This window comes from Tupaia chinensis, unplaced genomic scaffold, assembly GCF_000334495.1.
Source record: "Tupaia chinensis unplaced genomic scaffold, TupChi_1.0 Scaffold138126_1, whole genome shotgun sequence".
Classification (NCBI taxonomy): Eukaryota; Metazoa; Chordata; class Mammalia; order Scandentia; family Tupaiidae; genus Tupaia; species Tupaia belangeri.
This window is the reverse complement of record NW_006198026.1, coordinates 850,231-859,603: the sequence shown is the minus strand read 5'-3', so window position 1 is coordinate 859,603 and position 9,373 is coordinate 850,231.

Here is a 9,373-nt window from a genome sequence, read left to right as displayed (position 1 = left end):
CGCTCGCCAGACAGACAGAGACAGAGAGACAGAAAGCGAGAAATCACCCCCCAGGGGGGATGGTCACGCCGCAATCCCTTCTCCTCCATTCTCCTCTCGGGATCTTGGGCACGCACGCGCATTCGCCCAGCGTGAGTTTTAAGCCACCGGGTCCGGGACACGAACTGCGGTCGACTACGTGGGAGTCCAGCGACATAGCCCTTACACTAACTGCTGGTTCCCAGTAAGAAGAAATCTTCAAAGCAGCTTTTATTCCTCTACCAAGATTCACACTCAAACATGGTTATAAGATTTCCAGAGATCTTGAAAGAATTACAGGGTTCAATTAACAGGGACTGATGCACATAAATTATGAGCTTCTCTCCCCAAATTCTTCTTTCACAGCATTTTATGTATAAAAAATTCTTTGTACCTCTTATCACTCTACCCTTAACTCAGCCCTATGATGAAGAATTGTCCAGTTTAACATGTCAATAGTAGCAGTTCTGAGAAACTTGGATGTAAAGTGACAATTAAGAACAGAAATGCATCTAATTATTTTAAAATTAAAGATGTAATTTAATCCATAATATGTTACAAAATTATTTTTAATCAGCATATGATATTTCAACAAGCTGTCATGATTAAATTCAATCTTCTTAGGTAGAAATCATACATTGTTTCACAAAGAAGATTTAGTATTTTAACTAGTATATTGGAAATTAAGAATCAATCAATTATCTGCATAAATGAGGACCAAGAATGGTGGGAATATGTTATGTCATGTGTCAGCTCAGAAACAGAATATGCAATTTAAAGGCTAGCAGATGGCATGGTGGTTAAGGAGCTGGACTCTCACCTGGCTGACCATGGTTCAATTCTGGATCAGGCAGCTTGAACATCACACTGGGATTATGTGCATACATGCCCAGAATCCTGAGAGGAGAATAGAGAAGGGATTGTGGTGTGGCCATCCCACCCCAGGAGGGGAGATGATGTGTCACTTTCCCTCTACTGCCTCTCTCTCTCTGTCTCTCCAGCCAGTGCATGCACCTATAGCAAACCCCCCAAACACACACACACACACACACACACACACACACACACACACACACATATGTTATTTATATTGTGGTATCTAAAACTCCCAAATATTAACATATGAAAATTTAAGGCAAAATGATAGTGTGCAATTTGTTTCTTTCTAATCATGTCAAATATTAGCTAATGATTTTCTATGAGATACTGTCAGTGGATTTTGAGTCAACAGATGACTGCATAATTCTTTCTTCAAATTATTAGTCATTTTGCTTTTGAAAAAAGACAGAAAAAAAAGAAAGAAAGCAAATTTGTGTTGTACCTTTCTTGCCTCCATACTTTATTATTGTATAAAAACAAAATTTGGTGACAGATATGATTTAAAAACTATTAATATTCTAAGGAGAGTACTGCCGATCACATAATTCAGTATTATGCTCATTAATGTTTTAGTGTATACATTTGTTGTCTTCCTTGCTATAACATATGTATTACCTATATTTCCTATGTATTTAGCTATCTCTAATATCTAGGTATATATTTTTATATAATGGAATATATATCTATGATATAAAAAGAATATCTTTTAAAAATTATTTTATTTATTATTGTTATTATATTATTATTATTATTATTAATTCAACCAGAGATAGATAGATAGAGAATGTGAGAAAGCAAGCCAACAAGTCCAGGACTCGAACTGTGGTCAGTCATTTGGAAGTCCAGCACTTTAAACACCATACCACCTGCTGGTCCCAAGAATATCTTGTTTATTCATCCTATTTTTGAGTATTTTAAATAACTATATAATTTTCAAGAACCATAATTTTAATAAGTACATATTATAATAGTATCATAATGAATTCAAATGATATTTTTTAGCAGGTATTTAATCCTTTCCTGTTTCATAGTGATAATCCTGTAATGTTTAGGTATGCCTTGCATGATGTGCATAGACTTAGTATTTATACCAGTGTAACAGTGTTCTCTATCATTTTAATTTGTATATTTACTTTTTGAGGTTCTTTGCATTTCCTTCCTTTAACTATATATTTATTAACTTTCTCTCCTATTTTACTCTACAATAATTTGTAATACATTCTATCAGTATCTACCATGATGCTGTTTTTAAGCACAATTATTTAAAATATTTTTCTAATTTTTTTACTTTCAAAAATATATATTATTTTTTCTTTCTAGCTCATTTTTAGGAAATGAAATTACATAATTTCATACCTTAGTCGTATTCATACAATGATTTAAAAGAAAAATAGATGGGACTAGCATAATGACTATGTCGCTAGACTCCCATGAAGTCAACTGCAGTTCGAGTCTTGGAACTGGTGGCTTAAACTCACACCAGGTGCGTGTGTGTGCCCAAGAGACCGAGAGGAGAGAGGAGGAGAAGGGATTACGGCGTGGCCATACCCCCAGGCGGTGATTTCTTGCTTTCTGTCTCTCTGTCTCTCTCTGTCTGTCTTGCGAGCACACACGCCCTATAGCAAAAACCTCTCAAAAAGGAAAAAGAAAAGAAAAGAAAAAAGAAAAATAGTAGACTAATTTCCTCTGGATGTTTATAGCCAAAAGCGAAATAGCAAATTAAATTCTTTCACCTGAAAATGTCATTTAAAAAGCTCTCCTTTGGGGACAAGAAGATGGAGTAATGGTTATGTCACTGGACTCCCACATTGTGAACTGCAGTTTGTATCCCAGACCTGGTGGCTTAAAGCCTGCACCAGTCATTTTTACATGGATGCCTAAAATCCTGAGAGGAGAATGGAGGAGAAGGGACTGTGGTTTGGCCAACCCCACTGGGGGTTGACTTCTCGCTTTCTGTCTCTCTGTCTCTCTTTGTCTCTCAGATGAGCAAACGTGTCATAAAGCAAAAATCTCTTTCTAAAAACAAACAAACAATAAACTCTCCTGTGTGGAATAAAGTGATGCCATTAAGCTGTCGAAATTTTTTGGTAAATTATCTTCATAAAATTATCTTATATAAAGGCCAGTGTCCTGGAAAATGGCATTTGAAAATAAGAAATACAAGATTAAAATTTTTTTTTGTCTATTTGTATTTAAGTATCACTTTATTTTTATTGTTTTAACTATGAATGGCTGCACTACATATATGATTTGATAAAAATAATAGATTCCACTCTACAGTATATTAATTTCTATTAGAAAATATTTAAATTTTCTCTTTATTCTATATTGTTTATATATGATTTCTAGCTTTCATTTCCCACCGTCTCTCCAATTCCTGTAAATTAACAGCTAATAATGAGTAAAATCAATGTGTAAATTAACTCAATGTGTAAATTATTATTTTTTAACTTCCTTTTTTAAATCATATAAATTCCTTTACATAGGTAGAAACCTTTGCTTTAATCTTTCAGTTCAAATGAGGAAGTACTCTTTAGCCAAAGTAAATTATTGGGTTGTCAGAAAAGTCATGGCGTACTTTTTCCTATGCAAAAATATGTCATTACTTTTCCGACAACTCAGTATCTTTTGCCACACAGTATTAATCTATCACAGGATATCTAATTTACTTCTGATGATGATAGCAACAATAAAACATATTCCAACTATTTTTTAAGGAATAAAGTTGTATTTATTTGTTTTTTAAAACTGTATTAGAACAACTACTCAACTGGGGGTAGTAAGACTTTTACTTAATAAAATGTAGTTATTTATAAAATCAAGGGAAATATTTTAATGGCCTATTTCATGGTAACAGGAAGTTAAGTATTCTAATATTATGCAATTCTAAATTTAATTAAGAAAACGTAGTATGTCTTTATCCTAACTTCAGCTTACATATGATAATCATTGTAGTTGTTAAGGAGCACTATAGTTTTTCCCCCATTTATTTCCAAACTAATCATAAACCAGTTGTCTCTAGTGACTAACCACTTACATATATCATATTACTAAGAATATAAATAAATAAGAAATAAAATATATGTTTCTTAAGCATTAAAATTTTGTGCAATTTGAAAAAAACATGCATAGAAAAATGAGCAGTGGCACTACAATAGAGTATTTTTTTCCCTCAGTTAGGTCTTAAACTCTTACAGCATACTGACCTCTTAAGACATACAAACTTGTTTTCATACCAAGAATTCACCATCCCCACAGCACATTTTTAAAATGCTGTGCATAGAAAGATGGACTCCTCATGATCACCCATGGTTTAACTCTAGGCCTGATGGCTTGAAAAACACATCAGGCACGTGAGTGCAGCCCCAAGTCCTGATGGGATGGAGAAATGAAAGAAAAAATAATTGTGGTATGACTATGCCCTATGAACATAGCTGCTTTCTTTCTCTCTCTCTCTCTCTCTCTCTCTCTCTCTGTCAAGTGGCCAAGCCTTCTTACAAAACAAAACAAAACAGGGACCAGCAGTGAGCGCAATGGCTATGTCGCTGGACTCCCACGTAGTCGACCGCAGTTTGCATCCCGAACTCGGTGGCTTAGAACTCACGCCGGGTGCGTGTGCGTGTGTGCCCAAGATCCCGAGATTGCGATGTGGCCATCCACCCTGGGGGATGATTTCTTGCTTTCTGTCTCTCTGTCTTTCTGTGTCTGTCTGGCGAGCGCACACACTCTATAGCAAAAACTTAAAAAAAAATAATAAACTTGTGCATTAATCATATTAAAAAACTATTTTTATCTGTCCTTATGTTTTTTTAGAATTATTATTTTTTATTTATTTATCATTATTATTATTTCACATGAGTTTTGTGAGAGAGAGAGAGAAAAAGCCACCAGGTCCAGGACTTGAACTACAGTTGGCCATGTGAGAATTCCAGCGCCTTAACCACCACGCCACCTACTGGCCCCCATCTGTCCTTATGTTTTAAAGGATGTAAAGTTTGTGTTGCTTGGAAAACCTTAAACAAGCTTGGTTAGAGCAAACTACTGGTATCATAAGAACCCCAACTTCTTTTTTTTTAGAAGAATTATTAATTTAATTTTAATTAGTTATTATCATTATTATTTTTAATTTTTAGAGAGAGAAAGAGAGATGGAAAACAAGAAAGCAAGACACCAGATCTGGGACTTGAACCACAATTGACCATGTGGGAATCCAGCTCTTTAATCTACCACATCACCCACTGGCCCAAGAACCTCCAATTTATTTTTTTTAAAGAAGTATTTAATTTTATCATTAGTTATTTATTTTATTTTAATTTGACCAGAGGAGAACAGAGTGAGAGAGAGAGAGAGGAAAAGTAAGAAAGCAAGCTGCCATATCTGGGATTCAAACTACGATCGGTCATTGGGAGTCCAGTGCCCTTACCTACCATGCCACCTGCTGGCCCTGAACCCTAATTTTTAAAATGCTGGGAAATTACAAATGTCTGTAAAAATAACTTAAGATAGGTATCTAGGCATATAGTATGAATGCCAGATATAGGAATGTGGGCTTTGAGTCACCGAGGTTGTTAAGTGAAGTACCATTCCTATGGATGTACGGGGGGCTTGAACAGCATCACTCTCAGGACCAAAAATATGAATCATTGTCTGTAAATACATAGCCCCTCCTTTAGAACAGATTTTGCTTCTTCGCAGGAAGTTCTTTGGTCCTCAGCTAAAGTCCATTGCAATTCCAATGGTAGGATTAACAATTGCTCCTGTACTTTATCCTAGTCCTTCTTCCTGACACTTTGCTCTCCTCTTTTTATCCAATTTTATTTTCTTTCACCTTAGTCAAGGCTATTTACTCATAAGAATTTTCTTATGAAAGGTAGTGAGTCATCTAGTCAAATAATAAATGCTTTATGGAAAGGCAGTTTTCTCATCTACTCCACGTAGTCTCTGTGGATGATTATGAGCAGGACGTTCTAAATATTTCTTACGTATTTCTTCAATTCTATATTCACAGACATTATAAAAGTTCAAGTGTTTATCATCCCCGACATGGACTCTTATAATGGCTTTCTTAGTGGTCTCTCTGCTAGTATTTTCTCCTAAGCTCAATTTATCCCCACATGGAGATGACATTTTCTAAAGCAGAGACACTCAGCTTTTCACTGAGGAAGTCTCAGCTTCCTGTCTAGCATCTAAGAATCTGCAGGTTGTCCACGACCTTTCTATCTAAGGCTTACTGTCTCATACTTTAACACATAATGTACATGGTACCAGAGAGGAAGGTGGGCTGGGTTAGGCTGAAAATGCTTTTAATGTGTCCACTTCCCTTCTTGTTCTTAAAGCAGTTCTCTCCACTATAGATGCCTCTTTCCTCATCCTCTTCTCTCCCTTCGGAAATCTCTTTAAATGTTAAAATACAGTTCAAATGATTAATTCTCCTTTAAACCTTCCCTGATAGCTTCCAATCATTATTTTGTCTCTTACTTTGGGGGTTCCCACTGGATATTTTATTATTCCTTTATTGATATGTTTTATTTTCATATTTAATCTCCCCTACTAGATGTTGAGCTTCCTGGAGTGGATCCTGCATCTTAGTTTTCTTCACATCATAGTAAATAAGAAGGTATCTGAAATATAGAAAGCCTTTAATACACATTTATTTTTATTAAACTTTATAATGATATATATTAAATTATATGAAATATCACATTAAAAGTAAATAAAAACTATATTTCTGGGTGTTATTTCAGAAAAGTGAGTATTGCTTTATCTAAAATGTCAAGTTGTTTTCCCCAGAGATAAACACGAAAAGCACTATTGTTAGGATAGATTAAGATAGTATAAAACATAAAAAATAGGGACCAACAGTTAGCATAAGGGCTATGTCACTGGACTCCCATGTAGTTGACCGTGGTTCGAGTCCTGGACCCGGTGGCTTAAACTCATGCTAGGTGCGTGTGCGTGCGTGCCCAAGATCCCGAGAGGAGAATGGAGAAGAGATTGTGAAGTGGCCATCCCCACTGGGGGGTGATTTCTCGCTTTCTGTCTCTCTGTCTCTCTCTGTCTGTTTAGCAAGCACATGTGCCCTATAGCAAAAACCTCTCAAAAAAAATAAAAGAACTTTAATTTCAAATTAATAATATGCTAAATATATATGATAAACATATGTTATTACTTGATAATTATATTATTTAAACCAAATTTTAAAAATTAGATGATATTTTGTATTTCAAAACAGTAAGGAAATAGAATTAGATTTGAAATTACACTTAAAATTATGTTATTTTATACTTTGAATTGGCAACAAGTGCTTTGTATTAGAAGATTTTTTTCTATTACATTCCCTAAGATTCTTAGTTTAACTCCATCCCAGTCCCTTTCTCCTATTAACCTCAGTTAAGTTTATGTGAGTTTTCATACAGAGTTTAAACTCTAAACATCAGTTAAACACTGGGCATTTAAGATCTTAATTTTGCTTCTATTTTTTGGTACATTTGAATGCATATGTATTTTTTCATCCTAAAGCAGGAGTTATTGAAACCTACCACATGTACTTACGTGATGACTGTTCCCAGCCAGAAGCTATGGTCCTTGATTGGTGGATGTAGCCAATGTAAAATGAGAAAAGGAAAATATATAACCCTACCTCACACCCTCAATTTCCATCTCTGGTCTAGTGGAAAGCTAGAAGACAACAGAGTTCGATGATTCAATTCATATGAGTAGACCTCCTTGAACGTAGTGCAGATTGGAGCTAGGTTCAGAAGGGAACCTGGTAGACAAACAGAAGATTTGCACCACTAAAACCTTTTGAAACAGGAACTTTAATTCTATTAAGACACAAATGAGGGACCAGCAGTTAGCCTAATGGCTATGTCACTGGACTCCCATGTTGTCGACCGCGGTTCGAATCTCGGACCTGGTGACTTAAACTCACGCTGGGCGTGTGAGTGTGAGTGCCCAAGATCCTGAGAGGAGAATGAATGGAGGAGAAGGGATTGCGGCGTGGCCATACCCTCTGGGGCGTGATTTCTTGCTTTCTGTCTCTCTCTGCCTGTCCGGTGAGCACATACACCCTATAGCAAAAACCTCTCCAAAAAAAAGACACAAATGAAAAAACTGAAGCTCAAGAAGTTTAAGTGGTTTACTTATTACCAGAACTGCTAAGCAAGTGGCAGGCTCCATGTTGGGCCCAGGTAGTCTGGCTCCAAGGCAATGATTTTAAACACTATGCCATACTTCACAGTAAATGTCTACTGGGGTATACACTCAGCAAAAGCAGAGATCAAATGAAGCTCATCTCTAAGAAGAGTTATCTTAGAAGGTAGAGGAAGTCATGAGAAGGATATTGCTACTATAATTTATTTTAACTAACAAGGAATAATTGAGAATGTAGAAGTCTTAGGAAATGAGAAAAGGGGAGTTTGGGAGTTCATAAAAGTCATTAAGTATAATATAAAGTGGATTGCTGAGAGCTCCAAAGTGTTTTTTTGTTGTTGTTTTCCCCCTAAGAATAGAAAGTTTTAAACAATTAAATTGTAAATTTAACATTAAAATTTAGGAAAAGGAGTGACAGGAGTAGTCGTATTAGAAATAGACATAAACGTTGTGTATATGAAATATTGAAAAAGTGTGTTCACTTTGACCCATATACCTTCCTTATAATCGAATGAGACTTTAAAAGCACTAAATATTCATATTATACTTGGTTCAAGGAAAAAACCATGGAAGGGAAAAGTTATGTGGCTTGAAACAATCTATTCTATTGTTTGAGAATAAGTTCCTGTTTTCCTTTTAACTTCTCTGTTAGAAACTGGCAGTCTGAAACTAATCATGATAACAAGGGAATGAATCCCAAGACAGTTAAGAAGATTGTTCAAGAGAACTGAGCCATGTTAAATGAGTTTAAGTCCCTAGTTCTAGATAAATTAACTTTGTAAGGGCATTTCTATAGTCTTAAACTTTTCCCAACTTCATGCTGGAGATTTTTACACACAATGTCTTAAAGGTGCTTCAGTTTTAACCATAAAAAGCTCATCTTCTATCCCCAAACTTGCTTCCGTTCCATTTCTTTTTTGAACCTTGTCTCTTAACTCACGTGGTTCTCTTACTAATGTGCTCCTGAGTTCTCATACTCAGTTCTGTCTTTTCCATTTGATGAACCAATCAAGTGTTAGATGCTCCTGGAAAGCATTCTATCATTTCTTAACTCTTGTAGATCCTTTGCAACCTCTCTCGCTGAATTCTAGGTCAGTCTTTCATCGTATTACATAAGAACTGCTTGCTGAGTGTTTACTATGCACTGGAAAATGCAAGTATAGATACTACATTGCTTATGCTAAGAATGATTTCTCATTTTAGTCTGTTTCCCTCTCACACTATTATAGCTAAATCTTCTCTGTTTTCTTTTTACTCTTTCTTATGCCAGTTTAATTTATCTTGCAGACTAACACCAGGTACAGTCCAAAATACAGGTCTGATT